The sequence below is a fragment of the Pseudopipra pipra genome, chromosome 12 (genome assembly GCF_036250125.1).
Source record: "Pseudopipra pipra isolate bDixPip1 chromosome 12, bDixPip1.hap1, whole genome shotgun sequence".
NCBI lineage: Eukaryota > Metazoa > Chordata > Aves > Passeriformes > Pipridae > Pseudopipra > Pseudopipra pipra.
In genome coordinates, this window is record NC_087560.1 from 10127666 (window position 1) to 10153107 (window position 25442).

The window sequence follows — 25442 nt, forward strand, 5'->3', positions numbered from 1 at the left end:
AAGTATTTCCCAGGACTGCAGAGACTTTGGGCCTCTAGATTGCAGGGTCAGACAATGCTGAGTGCCTGACACCATAATAACAGGAGAATTCATTCAAATAGAAATGGTGGTTTCCTCCTACTAGTTTTGATAGCACTCAAGTAAAGCAAAGATGTCAGAGGATGCCTGTGGGAAGGGATCCATCTCTAATCAAAGGCCATCCAAAAAGTCAGTCAAATTAATTTCTCGTTCATAGCTTATGGAGAAAAAGGTGCATTTGCAGTAAAATATAGATACTGAATCCGATTAGCAAAACAGCACATACCTTATACTTAAATATATATAAAGCCCTCTTTCAATGCCTTTTCAGAGCTCATGTTGCCGACAGTTATGCCTTAAGTCTTTTATGTGACAAACTTGCCTGCACACCTGGCGAGCAGCGAGCTCTGCTCTTCCACGGGGGTGGATTGGGTTACTGGGGGGGCAGTGCCAGGAAAGTCTCAGGAGGGGTGTCTGCATTATTTTTTGAGAAGAAAAGCTTCAAATGGAAAGTGTAACCCAATGCTTTCTAAATGTGGAGGCATGCTTAAAGAGCAGTGCTATTTGGTTTCTCCCTACTTGAGAGAAATTTAAATCCTCAGTAAATAAATCCTGCTCTTTAAGTACTGAACAAATGAAATCGCCCGGTCAAAATTTAGAGAAGCTCCTGCTGCACTTTCCAAAAGCAGGAGAGATGGGGAGAGAGTCAGACTTCCTAAGGGAGAGCTAAAGCTCAGCCTCTAGCACCACAGAGCTAACTTCTGTCCTTGGGTCAACTCAGTGGAGCTGGGATAGCCTGGGTGTAAGCTGAGAGCAGAGCCTCACCTTCCTGGAGGAAGATCACAGCCAAAGTGAATACGCTCCTCTGGTAGAAACAGCTACTTTCAGAATAAGAGTCTTCCTCCCTTTGAAGCCTACAGGCATGACAAGCATAGGCTTAGCAAAAACAGACAAGAGGAGAAAGAAGGGAAAACAGAAGATTACAGGAATTTTTTAAAAGCACCTAATATACGTGGAAAAGTTCTTTCATGTTCTCGTGCAGTTGTGATCTCCAGGCACAGGTGTGAGCACAAACACATTCCCCCGCAGTGGAGGCTGCCAGCATGGGAGAGGAACTAAAACCATTCATGCTGATGAAATGCTCTTCGAAAACACGTGGCTGGGACATGCTCTTGTAATATTTCTGCTTAAGTATGACCAGGTCTGTGGTCAGAGAAGTAGCAGGGATGTGGTAGGGCTCACTCAGAGCTGGTCAGCCCTCTTTCAACAAACAGTTTGGTATAGGGTTTCTTTTTATACCTCGAGAAGATGTCAGTCAAGCAAAAGCAATCCCCATCCAGCAATTCAGCTGTGTCTGTTTGCTCTGATGAGCCACTAGAGCAGAGGCTCAAACCTGCATCAGTGACATCAAAGGTGAATGCTCAAACTTGTTGGATTGTATAATCCATCTCTCATTAAATTTAATAATATTTAATTATTCCTACAAATTGGAACAACTCAGAAGTGACAGAAAAAATCTCCTTTCAAGTGACTGTCTCCTAGTAGTCAAAACAGATATGTGGGATGTAAAAGTTCAAGTCTTGAGTCCTTGCTTTGACCCATTCTGAGCAGTCTTCAGATTATGAGGTGGAAGATCCCAACCATGAAGTTACTGTCAGGCCTTCTCTTTACATTTTTAGGAGACAAGACAAAAAAAAAAAAAAAAAAAAAAAAAGGCAAATATATAGTTTTAGGCAGCAGCACAAGTACATAGTTATAAGAAGCACAAGGAAGTGCTTAAGGTGCAGGGTATCCTGGAAAAACACAAGGTCTCATCTTGCAAAAACCATACTTACACATCTGCAATAAACTCAGCCTTGTGTGGAAGGCTCAGAAAATCATTTCTATATTATTTGCTTCATCGTTTAAGCTAAATAAGGGTTTAACTTTTTCACAATAAGATCTTTTCCCCCCATTCCATGCCCCATTTTACCTTCAATAGCAATTTTCTTTATTTTATCTGCTGTCACTGTTCAAGAAGAACATAGTTGGGCATTAAAACCAGGAAATATGCAGATGTACATAACAGTGCTACAAGACACATGCAAACTAAACCTATTCTATATCCTCTTATAGCCCTTAAAGACTATTGAAAGAGGGCCAAAAGAGGTCCCACAAGAGTAAGGGGCCTTTAGTGTATTCTTCATATTTTTCCCACAGATAATTTGGAAGAAATACAGTGTATTTTTGCATGCCCCTGAAGTAAAATTACAACCAGCTGATGAAACTATCTCAGCAGCAGTGAGAGTCAACTCAGAAAGGCAGGGTTTGTTGCCAAATAACACAGATTGTTTATAATGAATATAAACAATTACACTGCTGACCAGATTCCCAGTACACTTCCATCCACAGAATATACAAAATACTGCTCTGGCATTGATCTCTCAAATATTTGCTATATATTGACCACTTCCAGTGAATGAAATTCAGTGGAGATGACACAGAGGGAATTCCACATCACACTGTTCCCATTCCCCAGTGTTTTTTGTTTCCACGTGCTTAATTTTGCCTTTCATATTATAATCCCACATAAGCAAAATGCTCCTTGATTCACCATTATCTCCCTCTAATACTTTGATCCCACACTGATTTTTCTTGTCTTCTCATGAAACAAGTTTAACATTGAGCACAGACAAGAAGACAAGGGAAGTCTTGCAGTTTTTCTTCTTACCTCTTTCTCTGTCACATCTTGGTGCAGATCTTGGCAACATGACCCGTCTTTCCAGAGCTGAGACCATATGTAAATTGGTGGTAGTACAGAAGAAAGGCTTTCCACTGTAACATCCATCCAAGTGGACTGAGCCTGGACACTGCCAAGCATTTATCTGAAAGCAGAACCTTCCGAGGTTTCTAGTGGATTGTAAAATTGAAACCCTCCTATGGGAAAGTATTGAAGGAACAAAATTATCTACAACAAATGAGAAGAATCTTGCAAAGAAAACTCCCTTTTTATTGATAGAAATATATTACATTCAATGTTAACACAGGTAATTTGCAAAAAAGTTCCATAAATCATCATTTCAATGGGTCATGAACTTCAAACTGTGCCTTCAGCTCAGCAATTTCATTATAGCAGAGTAACCTTATTTCCATACAAAGAGTAGTCATGGTGCTAATTCTAAAGTAGCAAATTGTCCTTTTGTTTCAAAACTTATTGGTACTGTCACTGACAGGTACAGGGAAGAAAAAAAAAAACAACAAAACAACCAAGAACAGTTGGCCTTTTCAATGTTGTCCACAGAGGGGAAGCTGAAGAATGATGAAGATGATGGCCCACTCACTGCAATTTTCTGTTGGAAAGGAATGTGTTTTGCTGGCAGAAGATAAGTTGCTTTAGTTATTACTGGAGTCAAAAGCTAACTCTATGTATACCAGTCTGGAGCACAATTTCTAGCAACTGCTTACAGATTTCAGTACTGTAGTCCCACATCCCTTCCTTTTTTTTTTCCCTCAGAAAGCTGCCTCTTGTCTCCACAATGTTTTTCTTGTAAGAAGCAAGAATTACTGTTACACATTTACATAAAAGGTAGTTTTTCTCTGTGATTTCCTCAAACCGCTCCCACCAACTTTATCATGAGTGTTAGGAAGATATCTGATGGGCGAATTGTGGATTAAAGCTGCATCTGTCTTTCTAGAAAGCTGTACCTGTGATGCTGCCCCACTATCTTATTCCTACTCCTCTCCTTGCCCATTTCCAGCTGCCACCCCATTGGAGTCAAACAGTCAGCAAGGGGCCTGAAGTTCTGACCCTCATCTCAGCTAAGCAGTTTTCAGTTCTACTGAGTTCAGTTGTGCACTTACCAAAGCTCATGACATCGACTATCAAAAACAGGACTGGGCCTGTAATGCTGTGATTAAAGTTTCAAGTCCAAATACAAACTCTCTTTAAAACAATGAACTGTCATACAATATTAAGTGCCAACTGATCTGTCAAGTTATTTTCTTAGGTCCCTATAAAACTGCAAGGCCTTGGGTATAGCAAATATGAAAAAACTAAGGATAAAGTGTGATACATTTGAGTCTGGCCTTGAAAATGTGAAGTGGGTGCCTTACACTAACTACATCCTGTTTATAAACAGCCAGCACAAAAATGTCACTTTTCTGATTTGAAGTCATTTGCTGTAGCCAAATATGCATTTCACGATAACAAAAGTGAACAGCCAGTTAGAACTCATTTCTCTCCCCTCCAAATAAACAGTAATCAGCTCGTCCATTGGTGGCAGTTGCTCAGTTTGTATGTGCAGCTCCTGCTCTGAATATGCAGATCTCTCCACTCTCATTAGCTTCTGAAGTGCCTCTGCTCACCCTGCTTGTTGTAGCTGTTTCTGAACTGTTAGGGTGACAATACCACAACTTATCACCCTCTGCTGAAGACAAAGATAACTTTAAAATATATATAAAACAAAAAAAACCCCATACCATGTCCCAAATGAAATAAAACTGACTGTTGAATTTTTTGACCTAGCAAAGGCTTTTCAATACTAAGAAAGAGTGGTAGGGAAACAGCTCTTGCAGATGAGTGGATCTGATCTGTAGGGACTGGATCAGACAGTGTTTTTGTCCCATGCCAGTAAGCCTGGTGGAGTACATTTGCAGGGCTGGGTCTGAGTAAGGCACGCCTCAGAAATGAAGTCTATTCAGTGTAGATGCACATGCTCTCGCTCTCGATATAATAGTCTGCCTTCCCAGCACTGGCTGGTGCTATTTCTTCTACGTTGTTCTGCTTTATTTTTTAATAAAAGATAGATTAGCAGACTGCATTAAGTTCCAAAGCTTAAGTTCCAAAAAATATATTTTTGTTATTAAGAAAAACCTGAATCAGCAACTCCTTGTAGGCTTATGTGCAAGCTGCATGAGCAGGTTTGTGAAGGGTGTGTACATGCTGATCTTGCAGAGATTTACATCTCTGTAACCCATCTCTCTCCTCCCCACCACAGTAGTCCCAGAGAAGTGGTTGTAAACCCACAATATTAGTTAACAAACCATTACTGTGGTTTGAGGCATCACTGCTTTACTTTTCCCAGTTACCAGTCCAGTATCAGAAATTTCCCCACACTTATTCAGCAGAATGGTCTCCAAGACTTCTCCCTGCTTTTCTGTTAGGCTTTTATGGCTTTAAAACTACATTAGGTTTAAATAGTTAAAGCAGGTGGTTAAGCTGTCTGCCTGATTTTGCCCAGAGAGCAGAGGGAAGAGGCACATGATCTATTCTGCAGAGTTATGGGGCAGCAGTGGTTGGCAGAGGGGCTGTAAAAAGCAGCTGGGCCTGGAAATGAGCATCAACACGTGGGAGGAGATGTGTGTGCTCAGCCTGAGCCCCTGGTCCTGCACTGGTTCTGGCAGACTCCTGTGCCTAAGCAGAGCCCAGTGGCTGCCCAGGACAGGTTTGGAAGTCTTCTGGTGTATCTTGTCACAGGACTGGAAACTCGGGTCTCAATCAGGAAAACTGCTCAGATCATTAATAATTCCAGTCTCTATCAGTGGGCCTTAAGTGCCTGTTTGACGCTTAGACATCTGCAGATGGAAGGGAACATGTCCAGGGAATATAACTGAGCCACAGGACTTTGCACTGAAGCAGCCACCAAACACTCCATCCACTCCTTGGTGGGATACAGTGCCTGACAAGCAGGTGGTAACAAACAGCTTGAGGAAATCGCTGCATCTGCTTTGTTAAGTGAGCATGTGTCTGAGCCCTGAATCCATCTTTCAATCAAGCTTTTAATAGGAAATGTAATCCTGAAAATGATATTTCTGAATGGGACCCAGTAAGGAATAGATGGAAACACAGGTATGGTTTAGAGTGAAATCAAAACAAAAATCAGGCAAAGTGCTGTTAAAAAGTCCCACGGTGCTGAAAGCAATCACAGTACACTAATCAATTATGAAACTGTAAACTGAAGTTTGAAACTGGCCAGTCTCCTTATCTGGTTTCACTTGCAAGGTTGAGTCCAGCTCAAAAGAAAATCAACAGTAAACCAAAGAAAAATCATGGGGAGACATGGATCCAGTGTTTACATTGCCATCCCTTTCACGGGGCTATGACAAGAGAGAGACTAGAAAAATACGAATTGTAAAATACAATCTTATCTTGCTATTCCCTTCCTAAGATTGATGAGCTATAAAAGCAATTAGCTAGAAATGTTTTTAAAACTTGTCAAATACATTATTTGACAAATATATTAATAAATCGTGTATCTAGTAACAAACTGCGTGAGCTCTGAAAACTACCTCATCATTTTAAAACAACTTGAAAATCTCATTTCATCCATTGATGAATCACCTGCCTGCATTAGCAATAAACTGGCACAAGCAAGACAGAGACATTTTTATCCTTCACATCATATGAAGTGCATTTCAGGACACTTACACTTGCTAAATTTAAGCAAAGGCAAAAAAAGGCACATGTGTGTTTGGAGATGGTGGATGCACACACATAGGTTTGGGGCAATTCTCTGCATCTGTGCAAGCTCCCATTCTGATTTCTCTGCAAGGATTCTATGCATAGAGAGTGGTAAAGGTCCACAGACACAGCTGAATCTCTCTTAAGTGATTCCCAGCTCACTTGCAGCTTCTGACCTGGGGAAAAGACTCACTTAGTCCTTTAGGCACCAAAAAAAAGAAATTATTATAGGTCAAACTCTACATTCTTATCAGCAACTTCAATCTTAAGCAGTCGGGTAACTTCATGCAGGCAGCTCATGCAAAGGACCTGTGTCACCTCCAGTAACTCAAATATATCTCCTTTAGGAAAGGGCCCTTCCTCTACCCACCCAAGTGGCACACACTGAGCCTGAGAAGCTCATTGCCTTCTCATTCCCCTTCCTCCATCTGTCAGCCTTATCAGCTGCTGAATTTGATAAAAGCGGGGGAAAAAATCCATATTTATTCAACTGTTTGGGTATCAAAAGTGCTTGTCCTGCACGGTTAACTGACAGTGGCCTCCAGACCTGGTGGGCACTTCATCTGGCAACTGTTTTTTGCCTTATACACTGCTCGTGACCACACATTGTCACTTAATTAGGTTGAAATTACATAAACGGATCCAATCCAATTCTGCAAGGTTATGGATTCATAGCTGTGTATTGGACTGTAGTAACTGGTTGCTTTGCTCTGCCAGGGGATGTAAATTGTGTGCTTGGTTTGGTGCCTACGCAGCATGTACTGAACTCCTGCGTGCTCCTCAGGGAGCCCCCAAGCTGTGGCCCAACCCAGCTTCACCTGGGACTTCTCCAAAAGAAAAGTTAAACTCTCAGTTCCTTGCAGGCTAAAATATAGCCATTCACAATACATCTCTGAATCATGGTCAGTTCATGCTGCTCTATTATCCACTATCAGTGAACTAATTATGCTTTTGTACTTCCTTTTTTGCCATATACTCGTTGACATTTGCAGATGAGATGGCTGGAAATATGATGTCTTGATGAGGGAGAAACAGTTCACAGAGATGCACTGGTTTTCACAAAAATTTCATCTGGAAAATATCTAGATCTAATAAAAAGGGGAAGAGAGGAAGAAAAAAAGAAGTCCTTTATTCAAAATTAAATATCCAAAAGCATGGCTTTTGGTGTAGAGGTAACTGGCAACCCACTACTAAGATTCAGAAGTTTCTGCAGAACAAAAATATTGCCTGCTGGATCATTTTCTCCATTTCACAGACTGAGAATGTCAGGTTTTAGCTGAAAAAGGAACTCAAGTCCTCCCATCTTGAAGTCAAGGTACACGCCCTCTTGCTTTCTGCTGAGCATTGTTCTGGTTCATCTCTGTTAATTTACAGGAAGCCATACCATATATTAATAGACAACTTGGCCTTGGAATTTATTTTTCAGATTTTGTTATTGCCTCATAAACACAGAGAAATTGTCATCAAAATACATCACCATAAAAATTACTGAATCAATAGAAAAAAACCCCTACAGCACTGCAACACCAAATTCTACTTCAAGTACTATGCTTGAAATTCACTGTCCTTGCAGGGATCTAAAAGCTTTGCCATATTCTTTCACTGATATGGGTAGTCCAAAAGAAGCAATCACACTTTCAGCAGAAGTTGATTTAATTTCTGTGGGACTGTGGGCTCCAATCTAGTAGGACCATCTTAAGTCTTCTTATATGCAGCCAACACTAACTGCTGTTCTTCCCTACTTTGCACCTTAGATAGACATTTATGGCTGAGTAAAGTGGCTGTAATTTATATCTGAGCAAAGCAGGGCTCTTGATTTGGAAGCACTTTCCATGGGTGTAAATGACAAGCCCAAGGCAGCAGCAAATCCAGCCCAGGAGATACAGTTAGTCCATTCCAGGGAGCCGGGGAAATGAGACTTTGATTATTGTGAGCTGTACTGGGTGGATGTTAAAGGCTGTGTGACACTTTGCAGGAGAGGAGAATGTTGTTTTTGCTGAGCCACACACAGTGCTTTGTTTCCCACACTTGGTGTGTGACCTGCAGCACAAGCTGGGAGCCCTGCACTCAACACAGGGGGAAGTTTCCACGGGGCTTCCTGCACTTCACTTCGTGAAGGGTTTTGGGAACCTCCCAGATGTGCAGACACAGATGATGTTATGGTGTGAGCATTGCAGTTCTCGGTAAATAAACTGTTGGGAAATGGCAGTACCCAATTAAATGGCAATAAAGATTTTGTTGTTTCAGTTTTATGCATGTTTTAAGACAAAATCTGTGATGAACTTCATTGTGTATGCTCGCACCAAAATGAAGAGGGTAGCATGGCATATAAATAAGTTTTGCATTAGACTGGTATCTTTTTCAAATTATGACTCACTAACAGAGTTTTACAGAAATTTGATTACAATTTTACTGCATGGAGGACTCTTTTGCATCTGTTTCACAGATATCCACCTTTTAAATTTTATTTAATTTGTATTGATCTTTCCTGCACTTTCATAAGCAGGCATCACACATCTGAGCACACACAAAAATGATTACTTAAGTGATGATTTAAAAATAATGGATGTACATTAGCACATGAATGATTAATTCCTTTTTGTGAGTACAAGCATCCAGGCTATGGCTGAGTAAAATATTGATGGTACAAAGGAAATGAGCTGTTTCTTAATTTAGTTTTGTTCTGGTAATGTGTAACTAATGTTGTTCCCTTCTAGCAGTATGCATTTAGTGACCCTTTTAAATTTTAATACCTAGTGATAACTAAACTAATAGTTTCATGGGATATATAAGACAGGATTTTGAAAATATGCAGATAGAGTTTACATGCATTAATTTGAGACTTTGTAACACAATTAATAAAAATAGGTGCTACAGAAGAACCTAGATAAAGCCTCCACACACAGGCTGGCATTTCACTAGAAAGTCAACACTTTTTTTGCACAAGACACATCAAAAGGTGGAGACTTCATTGTCACATTAGTCTCACGAGGCTGAGGCATATGAATCCCAGTTCATCAAGGCCTGATGCTCTTGTGAGCGAGTGAGAGTGTGGGGATTTGTGAGACTAGTACAAAATGAGAGCAGGACTGCTCTTACCACCTGGTACTTGGGCACATGTTCACACTAAATGTAGGGGGACCTGAGCACTGAGATTAACCCCTTACTGATCTCCTACAGCTCCAGTCAGAGATACCTACATTGCAGTTTCTCACCATTTCCACAGCTGTTGAGGTGTTTCTGTTTTGCCATGACTACAGCACCCTGAAGTGTTTTCCCACATATTTTCTGCTAAATGCCACAGTGGGGATAAAGGCACTGAAAGACAAGCACTGCTCATGTGGTCCTGCCCACACCTTCATTGCAGACCATGGCAGGCCGGGCTCACCCATCCCAAACTTAAACCTAGTGCCTGGTCAGACAGAGCACTTTGGGCTCAAAATCAAATAGAAACGTTTTAAATACCCCATAGATGTGTCTGGGCAGCAACACATGTAAGGACACAGGTTAAGGCAGAGCACAGCTACAGGCTCTGACATTCTCAGATGGGAATACAACCTTGTTACTCAGGTTGATAAACAGACTGAATTGCTGGCACTGCCTACCCCCTGCCCATCTGCTAGAATGGCACTTTGCCCACCGGCGTGGTGACATGCCAGGTTTCATTTGAAGTAGGTGTCTTCTAACAATGGGTTTAGAAAGCAGCCTGTTGAAGACAGCAACTGACACTTCTTTCTTCAATAGGCTATTTTTGGAGTGGGAACACTTGCTCGCAGCAAGTGGAAAGGGTCTAAATCAGTTTCTGCGAGTCAGCTGCAAAAAAAATCTCATTTGCTACAGTAACAGAAGGTTTGGGCTAAAAAGTAAAGCGATTGCTTCCATTTGCACTTTCTGGCCTCACATGGGTGTGTTTATTGTGGCTACTTAATCCCACTTTACCAAACTGCATGGCAATTTGCAGATGAGAAGGGAAAAGAAGGAAAAGGAACAGTGTATTGCTTTTGAGACAAGAAAGTGTACTGCTTTGTTTAATTTTAAATCATGATCCTTTGATATTTTCCACTGCTGCAATGGATATTATATGGTAATCCTGCCAGGACATTTTATATATGAGGAAGTGTTTAAGGGTTGGTTCCCCAGCATGACATTTGAAAACTACAGTTCACATTTTTTTTCTTTGACAACTGAGAGAAAAGAGGGATCTTCATGCAGTCCCAACAAAAATCAACAGGCTTTCTGTCATCAGGTCTGTTTGAAAGGGTTTTGAAGATCCTAGGGAAAACATAGACTTAGGCTCTGTCAAAAGTTCATGAAGAGGTGTAGATCAGAGAACAAGTTAACACATGCAGTTCTCTCTGGTGACGTTCTAGATACAGGACACCTGAAACGTGGGCAGGGTGTAAAACCACACGGCTTTAAGAGCAGCCCAGATGGCCAGCAACCCCAGGAACACATGCTCACGTGCTCCCCTGATCCTTCTAGGAATGATTTTGAATCTAAATTGTCGGCCTGACATCAGCACCGTGACATTACTGATGGGCAGGAGTGATACGTGATTCACCTCGCAGAGACTTCCTCGCTCAGATCCCTCTTCTGACATGTCCAAAGCTCCTCTGGGCTTGAGTCCTGGCAATGGGATGTGATGGGAGTCCAAGCTTGACCATGACCCTGTTCTCAAAATCACCTGTGACCTGGCTGAGCATTGGAAACTCTGCTTTCTCCCCCCTTTGCCTTTCCTTTCTTCCCCTGACTCCGCTCCCTTCTTCACCTGGCAGTGCCAGGGCAGTGCAGGGGACTGCCCAGATGGCAGGGGCCCCAGTAAGCCTGTGCTTCATGCAGATGGGTCCCCCCTCCCACACATGGAGAGTGTTTCTGTATGGTCTGGCTGCATGAGGAGGTGGAGACCTTTCCATTCCTCTCTGGTTTAATGCTGCACTCTTGGCCTAATGCACATACATGGCTAATAATGGCAGGGAAAGAAATGCCAGCTAGGCATTTTCCACCAGCATGTAAAGTACATATGCACAAAATAAACAATCATTGAGATTCTTCTGAACACAGGAAGTTATTCAGGCAGCATCTGAAGTACTCAGATAAAATACCCAAGTCTGAAAGAGCTTTTGATAAGAAAGCTGAGAATAACCTGTAGTTATCTTTGGCTACTGGACAGTAGAGACTTTATTATAAAATCATTTATTTGCTATAACACGGCTGCTAAAATCCTGGCACCTTGTCATGCAAGTAATTAAAAAAAAAAAGTCAAATCTATAAAAGGAGGTGGACAACTTTGACTGGAGCCACAAATACTGTTTCTTCCATTGCTTCCCAAATAGGGAACCACTTTTCATGCCCTCCTCTTACCCACAAAGACACAGAAAAGAGGAGATCAGTAGCTAACAGTGACAGCAGCTATGACTGCATCACTCCAAGCAGCAGAGGGAACAGAGTGCCTGCAGCAGTCCCTGTGATTTGCCAAGAATGGAGATGTCATGGCTTACTCTTTTTTTTGAGCCACGTCAGATAATAGTGTTGGCATTCCTACCTGAGCCTGTTTTTCCAAGTCAAGCACCATCCAGGGTATTTAGTAATAACTTCATTATTACTGGTTGCTGCTTTCTTGTATATTTTTGCAATGTTAATTTTTTGAGTATACGATGCAAATAGGAGATTTTGTGGGCTAGAATAGGTGCCATTGCTAATTTATACTGCCTTGGATCCAAAGTGCTTTCTACACTTTTGACCCCATACACCCCCCCTCTTCTAGACCAAGCCTCCTCCCTGACAGCTCCTTTGCATGACTGTTTCCTGCATGAGTTGTCACAGACAATGGTATTTCCCCAGACTCTGTGGAGCTTTGCATCACTCAAGATTAGTGGGCTGACATGCAGAGTCATACAAGCAGCTGGCACACTGTGATCAGGGAAACAATGTGGGGATGAAATGGGCCACCTATCTCATTGTCACCTACTGTCACCTCAAAGGTGAAAATATGTCATCTTTCATCCTCCAAAGAAAAACAGTAGGATGTGTCCCAGGATCAGTGGACATGGTGACATTTCAAATGTTGGTGGGGGGAAGGAGTAGCAGTAACTCCAAAGGGTCAAAAAACGTGCACTTATTTTCGCCTCTTAATTTTTATAATGTGGTATATAAAGAATAATAATTGTGTGTACTCACCTTCTGTAAGTGGAAATTTTCCTTCTGCACTAATGTGCAAAGCACAGAACAGAGAAAAGCAAACCTTCCATGGATGGTTCTGCTAGAGCTACTCGATAGAAAGGATTTTGCAGCCCACAGCTAGCACACAAGGAGGAACACTGAGGTACACCAAAGATAGAAGTAATTTTTTTCAAACAAACTGTAATGTTAAATAAGGCCATAAGTGTTGAAAATATAATTAAAGGTATCCACCTATGCCTCAAGAACAAAATATCCTAGGCTAGGAAGTAGATACTGAGATGTCAAGGGGCATACACTAAACAGAAACTCAAGTTAATATGCCAAAGGCAGCAACTCCTGCCATTACTGTTTGTGTGTGGGCTATGAACTTTCTGTGTGTGTCACCGAGGTAAAAGTAAATAGTTTGATCATCTTTCTTCAAACCCAGGATGAGTCTACCCTCTTGCTGGACAGGAATGCCATGTGGTAAGAGGCTTTATTTCAGAATTCAAGCAGATACAAAATTACAAGCAGGTTGTTTATCTTTCTATTCTTAGTAATTACTGGTATTAACTATTTTCTAAGCACCCTCCCTACATCAGCCACGAATAATGTCTGTCTGATCCTTTACAACTGTTTCACTGTCGCCCAAATGAGGCAGGTTTTTGGCTCCTGAGTCGGTGTTAGGCTGGACAGCTGCTCAGCTGTGACAGCCGAAGGAGCTACCTCAGGCTTGCCCAAGGGAGATTCAGACTGTACTAAGTTACATTCTTAGAGACTTATTTAAGGCCTTAATCCATGGAGTTATATTTGGTGGGACAGTGAAGGAGGAAGGTCTGTGTGTGTCTGTGGATGTGTCTGTGTGAGTCTGTACAAGCACACATTAATTGCTTGTTTTTTGTAATACTAAAAACCTCCAAGATTATAAAATGTCATCAGCTGCTACCTGTGGACTCACCTTTGTGTAGGATGTGATTGTTTGTGTATGAAGTCAAGCTGATTCACGTCAGATTTTACAGACTCTGGAATGAATAACATGATACAAATCTATAGATAAACTAATCTGCTGGTATTTATAACCAGTGAGCAATTGCCTCACCCCTTTGCAAGTTTTGAGATGTGACAGTTACAGTATAAAGGAGCTTTACTGTAGCTCTGAGCTGCTTGAGAACATGTATGATTGGTTAAATTTCTAAGGGAGTATTTGATTTACCTTAAAGAAAACATCAGTTATGTCTTTGGTCATTCTTACTGATAGGGAGTATTTTTTCTTCTTGGCCAAGACATAAAACACTTAAAATTCTGAGCCCAGTGAAATAAATAAAAAGATAAAATCATCTGTTCTCATCTTACATTATCTTGTAATTTACACATAAATAACAGTGAAATAATAGAATGTTTTCAGGCCTGTTCCTGTTCTGAAGGTCAGTGGGTCTCCACAGGACAACAGGGACTCATCACACAGAATCAATTACAGGATTAGGTAATCGGCTAAAATGGGACTGAAAAGTGATTTTGTGTAACAGAAGTTGCTATGTATAATATATAAATAGATAACATTAAGTGTCTTGTCATCTGGTGATTATATGCCATGAACAAAAATTTGTTACTAATACATCTTTTCATCTGTCTGTGCCTGGAAAAGGCAGCACATTCTACTACTAGTAAGGAAAAGTGGAGGTAAACACTGTAGCTGGTGAATCTGAACTGAGTACAGCTGTATGACAAATGAAATTCTGGAAATTAAAATTGTAGCCTGTGAGGAAGATCACCTATTAATCTTGGAAGTGTGCCATTAAATCTAATTACAGTAGTTTGTTGATATTACCTTAGATGTTTTAAATAAATTCCCCATCAAAAGATGGGTGCTGTAATATACCTAAATGAAAAGCTAATCATTGTACAGAAAAATGGAGTTTTCTGGCTTTCAATCATTCCTGTAGACATTTAAAGGGCTGAAGGGAGTTTGCAACACTTACCACTCTACACCTGGCCCCAGAAGGCACCATGACAATGCCTTAAGCTTGGTTTTTCTGTTCCCAGCTCTCTGCCCTGTAGAATTGTCCCTCTCTGGGATTTTTGTTTGTTTGTTTGTTTTACAATACTATTCTTTTGCAAGGACCAGGAAATAGTCATGTTTTACTATTGCAGTGATCTTTGCAGGAAAGTGCCATGGCAAGAACTGTTGCCCTGAAAGAGTCAGTTTTACAAAGTTAAGCCTGATGGGGAGCTTACAGGCAGGAAAGACCAGTTTTACAAGACTGTGCCCAGTTATGTTTATTGCTTGAATCCCTTTTATTAGCTTTGTCATACAGTCATCCAGATTTCACTCTTAAGCACATTTCGAGCAGTAAAACACACAGGACAACACATTACAAGCATTGTGTCTCTGTCTCTCCCATCTTTGCTGACACGGGTTCTCTTTGCCAGCCCCACAGCCTCAGCAGAGGGGGAATTTCTGGCTTTCCACTGCCTCAGGTTCATCTGCACAGGATCCTGCATGATCCTCTCTGGCTGACCCATGCAGCATACTGCCAAAGCTTAGAAAAAATTATTTGTTTTACAATTATTTTTATTCATTACTGGCACATCTCTTCTACCTCCCCAGAGGTAGTTGGAGGAATTGGAAAACCAACATATTGAATTTCAGCCAGACTTTTGCCTAAGTAAGACTTGAGAGCAGCTATTAGATTTATCACTTAAATATTCAATATAGAAATAGTGTTCTGTATGCTTCTCGAGGCAAATTGGTGTCAGATGATCGTGGGTGGTCATGAATGACACTGTGGACCCATTTCTTACACCAGCCAGAAAGATACATGACAAGAGTGAAAGCATATGCACAAGGTGATCCTATGCAGAGACAGGATAAAGTTGCCAAGTTTGGGTGCACAGCCCATCACCGTTAGCAGAAAATTATCGCTACACCTTCAAGTGACAGGCATACAACCTGATTTCTACACATCCCTCTAACTGAGGAGGCAGATTAGAAGAATATAAAAAAGAGAGCATGGTGATGTTGTTAATGGTTGAACTCAATGATCTTAAAGGTCTTTTCCAACCTAAATGATTCTATGTTAATTTTTGACAGTCAGAAATGCTTTAAACACAACTCTCAACACAATACCCAAGAAGATGCTATGAGAAAGTGTTGGAACTGTTTTGTGTCCTCCTATATTTTACAAAATGGTAGTTGCCTAAAAGCACCTCCTATAATCTTCTGACAACTGACAAGGGTGAAAAGAAGGGTTTCCCATCCTTTGGAAAATATGAGAAAATTATCTTCTTTCCTGTAAGCATTATAAAGAACTACATTCATGTGATACTTGAATTGGATACTATTTACAAGGATAAATTTGCAATGTCTTTTCTTAAACTTCCCACTCTTTATACAATACTTGAGTTATAACCAATTATTTGCCTGTATCAACACAGCACAGGCTTATTACATTGGCAGTTTGCTATTTTTAGCCTATTGGTGTAAATCATGAGCAACAATGTTCTGAAATGTCTCACTTCTGACTTGCGTTGATACTGCTACAAGCTCAGGACTTGAAAAAGGAAAATGGCTTTATTGCTTTGCCAGCCAAACACTGGGATTTTCACCTATATTCCCCCAGGCAACAAAGTTTAGGGTGATTGAACAGGGACAGGATTTAAATGCAGGCAGACTAAAGACCCATCTTGGGATCTAAACTATGGGGAGTGGAGGTGAATAAGTGGCTACAAATAGGGCAATAGCTACAGTAAGGGTTCATGAAGACTGGATGCTAAAGCCAGGAATGGTTGGCAGAGGTGGGCATTAGGAAACACCTAATTCTGCCTTGTGCAGGCTAAAGGTGGAGTACCATAATGAGCTATCAGTATATGGCTTTAACCCTGTTCTGGTGATGAGCTGTGAAGCATTATAGCTTCATCTTCCTATTTTCTACAGTTATGTTCTTAAAAATCCAAAGGAGAGAATTCTTCACCAATCGATAGAGATAAAAAGCCTGTTTTTCTTGGAAATTGTTCTACATTTATTCACCTATTACACATGCCTGCCCTGCCCTGTGCAATGGCTCCCCAGATATTGAGAAGACACAAAAGCACATAAAAACAGAGCTGTATAAAAATAACTTTTCTAGGTTGTTAATAGAAACTAATATTATCAGACAGACTAATGTTTACCCCTGCTATGGGAGCATTACTCATTGAATAGCACCTTAAATTGTCCAACTAATTTTATGCACTCATAATAAATAAATTCTATTCTCTTTTATTATCAAACTTAATTACAGGCAAGGTAAGTCATAACATCCGCACTTTGCAATTTAGATTTAAAGACAGTGAATATAAAAAATGCTTGTCTACTTCATCAGAAATTATGTATTGATCCATATTACATTACCAATTCTTCTATACAATGCCATGCAGTAGGCAGATGTCTGTACACACTGGCAAAATGTGGTGATTTTTGGAAGAAAAAAAAGAGAAGGGAGAGAGAAAATATTTAGCTAAAGCAAAACTACTCTTAGGATATAACAGCATCACTTCTTGGCACTCCTGTGACTTGACCATCCTTCTGTAACTGACCTTTGCTGTTTTTATTGGAAATGACACAGCTTAAATGAACATGTCCTGAAAATATAAGTTTCCTTGTGTTAGCATGCTGAGTCACTGATTCAGCTCTAGCTCAGGCAGGGGGAAACCATCAATGCCATTTTCCTTGGCACTTGGTATTTCCTAGGGATGCGCCATTTGAGCAAACTTTCCTGTGTGACCATGCTCTGAAGGTGGTTTTCTGAACTTACAAACTGCCCTGCACTGTGTGCACTTGCACTTCCTTACCAAATCACCGTGTGGCTGAAGCGGTGATTTTAATTAACACACCTGCTTGCTGAAAGCAGTTCAGCCTTGGTTATAAACCCAGTGGAGGCATTCAAGCACAAAGAAATGTCTGGTTTAAACACATATTAGTTTAGTATTATCCATATATTAATGAATCAAGAACTCAAGATGGTGTTCTAACAGATGGTGGTTCTATTATCAGTATGTAAATTTTTAATATTTTGCTTACATTTTCAAATTCATGAACAAGTGTTGCTTAAGTCTGTAAAACACTTAGAGGGTGAAAAGTCCTTTAGACTGTAGGAATAATCCATATGCTAAACCATGAGATAGGGTGGGTAAGTGCTCTCATTACCACCTGGAGCACAGGGACAGTCTGGTCGGAGCCAAAGCTGGTCCTGGGGCATTCCTGGCTCTTGGGCTGACACTCAGCCCATTTTATTGTGCCTCTGTACTTTCAGATTCTGCTGATGTGTTTCTTTTACAAATCAATCATTCTAGGGATAATTAACATTTAAAAGCCAGGTTTCTTTTAATTCCATTAGTATATTTGTGACAAGAAATGTGTTGGCAGAATCCAAAGGTTAAGAGTTACAATGAAGAACAAGTTTTAGGATAAATGAAAGTTAAGGCCTAAAATAGCCTGACAATACCCCATTAATCTGCACACTATTGACACAGTAGTGGTCTGTTGTGTCAATGAGGATTTAAGAAGCTTTGCAGCACATGTTACTGATAGTTTATCATATCAATAGGAACCTGCATATATTTGTGTTTAAAAACCTGTGGCTGTGTAATTCCCTGACTGCACACATATTGTAAGTGCACATACTTTAAATCCTTACATAAAGTGGTTTCTAGCCATGCAGCAAATTTTGAAACGATAATAAACTACCGTATTTAAGTGTAGACACAAGATATTAGTCTTGGCTATACCAAAATCCTCTAAAATGCTGTACTTCAAACTGGAACTCTTTGCCCTACAGGAATGTGATCCGATGCTCAACATTGTGTCACCTGCCTAATTGAACCAGAAGGAGATTTAAACCATATTAGTCTCTCATCTTGATATATGGAAGCCTTGAGACAGCTTGTGGCTGGGAGGTATAGCAGGGAAGAAAGGTCCCTTCCCACAAGCCGCCCTTCTCAGAGCAGAGGGGAGTGTGCAGCCACAGCCCAAGCAGATGCCACAGGCTGTGCATCCAATGCCCCCCGCTGTAGGGATAACCGAGCAACATTGCAGAGTAATTTCTACGTGGCACTCACAAAAGGGATCTATCGAATGAAAATATGAGTGGCTCTTCTAGTACTGCCGTTTTTCTGGCTAGCACTACCATCAGGCGTTTCAAAAGCCAAGAAGCAAATCCTACATTTGTAATGCCCTGGTGTGGGTAACTTGCACCAAGGTACCCCTCTGTACCCCTGATAAATCCTCACAACAGTGGGTTTGCTCCAAGGGTTTGACTTCCAGTGCAAAGGCCACAGAGCTATTCTGTGAAACGGATCCTTCTGTTTGAAGCACTTTCAGCTTTCTTTTTCCTCAGGTTGCAATTTGATTCCTAACCAAGCGAGTAGTCTCTATCACAGCATTTTCGTGCACTGTGCAAATTTTGATGCTTTTCAGATTAGGGCTGTTCATGAGAAAGGGGAAATAATGTCCTTACACCTTTAACCAGGCAGCAGCTCCTGGGGTGCCACATCGCCGTGCTCTGTTCCCTTCGAGGAAGCCCATAATGATCTCGCCTTTAGCCTGTCACCACTAGGAAACATCAGAGTGAGACAGCCAAGGGGCTGAGTTGCCAAAAACGTCCTATTCCCATGGCTGGGAGATTTTGTTGGCACAATCTCTAAAGAGAATTTACTATGGGCCAAATCCTGGCGCCCTTGCTTAGATGAATCAGTTCTCAAGAAGAAACGCTCCCACTGTGAGTGGTGTGTGTGCACAGAAACCTGCCAGATCAGCCCAAAATACTGCTTGGGAGTATCAAGTGTTTGTCTTCCAGAGGGGCAGGAGAGCTGTGGGGAGCAACCGGCCCAAGGATTTGCCATGGAGGCAGTGCACAGCTAAGGGGCAGAAATTTGGGAACTGCATGTGAACGAAGAAGATATTCCACAGCAAAATCTCTAAATTATTTTTACTCAGTATTTTACTTATTTCCCATAAAACAAACACAGATGATACGGTTTGGCGAGTAATCATTTATTACTCCTTGCAGGGGCATCCAAAATATTCCATGGCACTTTAAGCCTTAATTAATTTATCTTTCATGTGAAGAAAAAATGAATTAGTGACAGCTATTTCCTGGACTTCATTTCTGGGATTAAACCTTTTGTTTCTGGAATATCTGAGGGGATTTTGGACAGGCATTTAAAAAGATGTCATTTCAAGGACATCCCCCCCCCCCCCCAGCACCACACGCGAAGTACTCGTCTGCAAAATCATTAGCCTGCAAAATTGCATCGCTCGCAACGACTTTTTTCTTTCCACGTAGAAGCGAAAATTTGTCTTAAGAAGCGAAGGTGGCGTCGGCGATGAAGAAAACGCCTCCCCATGGCTTCGCCCCAGCTGTTTACCTCCGCGGCCGCGGGGGCGGCAGAGGGTGGGCAGGTTTGCCGAGAGGTGTTTTGGGAGGGGTAAAACTACGGGCGAAGTTTTGCCGGAGCTCGGCGCACCGGGCCGGGGCCGCTCGGTGCGGGATCGGGGCGGCGCCCGGCGCTGCCCGCGGCGGGGGAGGCGGAGGCGGGGGGGCCGCGGCCGGGGCGGTGCCGGGGCCGGTCCCGGTCCGCCCCCGCCCCGCCATGGCGCGACTCGCCGCCGAGCCCCGCCGGCCGCGGGCCGCGCTCCCGCTGCGGTGAGACCCAAAAGTTGTCCGCGGTGGCGGCGCGGAGGACGGGCGAGAATAAACCCCTTAGCGGGAGGTGGAGGGAGGGAAGGAGGGAAGGGGTGGGTGGGCTCTGCCGGGCGCGCCTCCCCCGCGCCGCCCCGGCTCCCAGCGCAGCGCCGGGATGGGGCGCCCGGCGGGGGCCGGCGGGCGGAGCGGAGCGGGCGGCCCCGCCGGCGGGCGGCGGCCGCGGGCAGCAGCAGGTACGGGGAGCGCTGCCGAGCGGAGCGGGAGGGAGCCGGCGCTGGCCGGGGACGGGGCGGCCGGAGCGGAGCTGTGGGGCTCGTCCCCAGCGAAGTCGCCCCGGGGCGCTTTGGGGTGAGTCGGGGCTGTGGCGCCGCGTCGGGGGCTGAGCCCGCCCGGCCGCGGGGCTCGGCGCTGCCGGCGGGGCGGGCGCCCGGCGAGGCGTGATTTACGGGCTCCCCGGCAGCAGCCGGGCGCTGGGAGGCAGAGGGAGCTGTGTTTCCAGCTCCCCATCAATTATGGATGGAAACAAATACTGGAGTCAGTTGTGAATTATCCCCGCGCCGCGGCGGGGGCAGCTCCGCGCCGCCCTCCTGCCGAAAACAATGCTCAGGTGCGGAGCGGGGAAACTTTCTTTTTTTTTTTTTTTTTTTTTTTTTCGGGGGGAGGTGGAGGCGTTTCAGCGCTGCAGAAACCGATACAGCTGCTTTCAGGGAGTAATTAGGAAGGGTTTAAAGCCTTCTTTATTATTTATAAGGATGAATGGAAATGAAAGGTCGCACAGATATTTCTAGGTGGCTATCCGGGTTGTGTTTTAAAGGGCTGGGGGATGGTGGTGCGGGGTTTTTTGTGACTGTCGTTGTGTTTTATCTTGTGAGTTGAAAAATGCGATTAAGTGCTTTAGGTTGATGTGTTGAAAACATTGTAGTTCTGGTGGATATCCCACTTGTTAGCATGAATATAGTTAGTCTTAAATTAGTGGTTTTCTGCCAACCTCTGAGTTGTTTCTTACTTCTGGTCAAGATTATGTCTGTATCACAGGCATTAGCCTGTGAGTAATTCGAGCAAAATTCAGCCCTTAGTGTGTAAAGTCATTTGTATTTATATGTGTGTGTGGCTTAGAATACATTTACTTTTGAGCATAGCAACAGCAATGATGGTTCATAATGCTCACATATGTGGCACTTGCTGTACAGATGGTATTGTAGCTTATCCATGTACACACACAAGCTTCACACATAATGTGCAGGAATTACAGCAAACTTCCTCCAGAATACTGTTCAGTGCTCTGTAAATGAGTGGCATTTTTTCTCCCGGTTATTTCCCTTGGAGAAAAAAACATGCATCTTTATTGGGATACCTTTGTGCTCCCAAGTTTTTGGTCTTATTAATGTGTTTTAATTCCCTAAATATTATGTGAAGGAACAGCTTCCTACTGTCTTAGAGGCTTTTACTGCTGGTCTGTTGCTCTCACATACAAATACTTTCACAGAGAATTTTCTGAGGTTCTCTCCTTTTCCCAAGTCCAACAGGAAGCTCATTGTAAAGCTTTGCAATTACTTTTGTGGCAAAAGAGAATAGATGTTTTTCCTGCTTTATTCACACTATAAAATTCTATGCACCTCCAAAGTCTACTTCAGTTCCTTTCAGTAAATTAAGCTGTACGTAATCATGTTTAATGTAGTAAGTGACAGGCATATTTTGTTATGTTGGCAGATATTGTATAAACATTTACTCTGGCTTAGATAAATACAAATTGCCAGCTTAGTGCCCTGATTTCTTTTCTATATAATCATGAACTTGAACACCTTTTGTTTAAACTAATATAAAACTCAGGCTTTCTTAAATCAGAAAGGAAAAGTTTGTAGTAAGAATTTATTAGCATTCTGAATTATGTAGCTCAGATTTGTTTCCAAAAAGACAGCCAAAAAAGTATAACCCAGAGGCTCTAAATTGGTTTATTTAACCAGCTTCTCACTTTCATCTGCACCTTTAGTTACAGTGAACATTCCTCCCCCATATCCTGCAGTCTGTCACTACCTGTTCTCCTTTATGGTCGAGATGCAACAAAGATAACATCATTTTCTAAATGTGCTTTGTGTGATGCAGGAGTGTGTGCCAGGAATACAGTGATGGCCCTGTCAAAGCTCTACAAACCAGCTGTATGGCTGCGGGTTTTTTCCCCCAGCCTCTCGTGCCCTTTGAGCTGGACCATCTGAACGTTTCTGGGAACGGCTGAGCTGAGCTGACTATTGCAGCAGATACTATAGCCCTTAGAGCCACCATAACTTTGCTGTGTATTTATGAAGAGCACACTTTTAGATAGAATGCTTAATTATATGTGCAATCCACTCTGACTAAATTGGCCTTTGATCCCATCAGTCCTGTCATGAGAGGTGTGGGAAGGAAAACAAAAGTCCATCATAGAAGCTCACTTCAAAGTGTATATCAGCATTTGTAGCAATGTATCTTCTGGTCTTACTGCAGTTGATCACATGCAGATTTCAGCTCTGGAGTTTTAGGGGGTTTGAATTCTTTTTAAAACATTAGTGTACTTAACAGATGATTCAGTATCCTCTGAAGTCAGGTGAAGCCCAATTGGATGGATAGAACCTGTATGGAAATGTTGAAATGCTATGGTTGTTCTTCCTTCTGAAAAAAAAAAGAAGAAAGAAATTTGAAATCTGAAGTCCAGTGGAGATCATGTGTGAATACAGTCAGTTTTCATCAAGTGTTTTACAAGTGATATGACTGAGACTGTTTCAGTTCTAGTCTTTGTAAGACAAAGAAAATAGCTATATCAACAGCTGCTGTGCCTGTATAAGCTTATGTTGAGCTTACTTATGTGATCTGATATTTTTCAAGGCATAGACTATGTGTTTACTTTGCTTGCTGAACAGAGGAGATGGTGGTTGATTACATACTCGTCGTTAAACATACCTCTAATTCCAGATTGATAAAATCAGATACCTTTCCACTTGATAAAGTAATAATTTGCTCCACAAGTAATTAAGAAGAAACAGAATAAGGCATCTTACTTGCATTGGGTAGTACAAGTTATTTTCAGTCTTAGCAACTCTGTATGTAATTAAAACAGTTCAAATGTCGCTTTCGTCAAAACTGCTGCTCGAACAGATGATCTCTTTTCTTACGCATCTGATAAGCTACAGCAGTTACTGCTAAAATCTATCTAAGTCATCTTATTAAGTTGTTGCTTGTTCTGTGAATAGCTGCCAGCCTTGAGTTCAAAAGAAAGCGGGTTCTGATTTGTTCCCATGTCACATGGAAGAGGTGTGCAGTGAAAATCGTGTTACTGCCCTTTCAATGGTGTTTCCTGGAGCTCTGTGTGTTGTGTGCCATAGCCCACTTTCCCTCGTTGTGGCTTGACAGTAATTACAGTACAGCTAATATTACAGTTGATTCAGTTTATTCAGACGGGAAGACTGTTGAATTGTCCCACTTCCAAAGTCAAATGTTTGTGTTAACCACAGAGATCAAATCTGTAGTGCACACATATAACATATGAGTAGTGTTTATTTCCCTAACTTTTCTGTTCCACTCAGCTTTTGTTAACTAACCCAGATTAGCATTTTAACAACCCTGAAGTGAACTTCTGCCATTCTCCCTGCTTGGACAGTGTGTGTAGACCATCCATCATCCTGTCCTTGGCCACAACAGGCTACTGGCTCCATAACCATTTGGAGCTACACAGAAACCATCCGACTGTGAACAGCACAGCTGGCTACAGCAATTTTTTCTTCCACGCCAGTGGCAGCATTGTCTGGCTATGGTAACTAAAGTTAACATCCAGAACGTGAAGTTTCTTTCGTTCTGGCACCCCTGCCCAGCCCCGCTGCGGCTCGGTGTGCACACCTGCAGGAGGAAGGGCTGCAAAATGGCTGTGAGGAGCGAGGCAACTGCTGGACTCCTTCTTTTCGAGGCTCCAGTTTGGAGACAGCAACCTGTTGTCTGGAGTGGGATTACATTAACTCTGTCCGTACTCGAGAGGGAGCTTGCTGGCTGAGTCCTGTGCGCTGTCAGTGTGCGGGTCGGGCTGTGCTTTGAGAGCCTCCAGCTAAAGAAACAGAACTTGCCGCTTTAACTTGGCCACGCAAACTGCCAAGGAGCACAAAAAGAAATGGAGAATCTCGGCTGTGTATTTCACACATTCTTGTAGAAGCCTTTTTAGTTCCACAACGGAAACCATGTGATTTCGCAGGATCTGTGCCCAGACTCTAATACTTGCTACAGATGCTTTCCTTGGTTTGTTTTGCGGATCTATGAATGCAATAGGAAAGAAGTCCTTACAGGATTTGTTGTTTTAATTCTGATGTGCGCTATGAATGGCAGGTAACCAGCAGGTGAATGTACTTGTGGCTCTCTGCTAATTTTACTTGTTGAGATTTTTGCATAATTTAAATAAATTGGCCTAGTATGGCTGTCTATCATGTGTGAGCCACTGCTTTCTTGCTGGAAAAGAACTTTTGATTTCAAGAGCAAAGGAGGTCAAGAGGTATTACCAGGAAGGGAGGGGCTAGATGGGAGTGGAGGAGCAAAGAAGTGGTGGTGGAAGAGGAGGAGCAAGGAGCTCAGGCAAGCAAGTGACATTTGTTCTGTCCAAAATGGTTACAAACCTTGTAAATGAAATCAGTCCCTGGACAGCTTTGATTTATATTCTCACACAGCAGATTGGCCTTGGTCTGCCTGACCTTGGTAACATAACAGAGGTCGTATTTGCACACAGATACTCTTCTTGCAAAAAGGTTTGTTGTTGCCGTTACTTTCTTTTTTTTTTTTTTTTTAACCATTCATCTAAGAGGCAAGTTGCAGCCCAGGTTTCTAATTGGATAGGTACTGGATAAACACAGACTAAAAAGGATGGATCCTGTTCTCACAGTGGATGGTTTAAGAGAAGAGATGGCAAATAGGTACAGCCAGGCAGTGGCCTGTGGAAGCTGGAGAGCCGTGTTGGACTGCATAATCAGCAGCTGTGCCAGCGCACAAGCTGCCTAAGCATAGCTGAGCTGTGTGTGTTGGGAAGAGGGGGCACACAGGATTGGAGGCATCAGAGGCAAAGGGGAGCTTTGAAGAGAGCTTGGGATGAGAATGAAAAGTTAATTGGCAGATGCATGCTGGGGGGCTCTTCAAGT

The 25442-nt window shown here is 42.4% G+C and overlaps 1 protein-coding gene across 4 annotated transcripts in view; it reads left to right on the plus strand.

The window, feature by feature from the left end:
- The first annotated feature begins 20226 nt into the window (after window positions 1-20226).
- The window catches only part of SEMA6D (semaphorin 6D), a 31563-nt gene continuing 26347 nt past the window's right edge, over window positions 20227-25442 (plus strand). Inside the window, exon 1 of one of the 4 annotated variants that reach the window (XM_064668801.1) lies at window positions 20227-20298. The gene's annotated coding sequence lies outside the window, so the exon portion shown is untranslated. The other 3 variants (XM_064668802.1, XM_064668804.1, XM_064668800.1) reach the window with 3 other exon arrangements.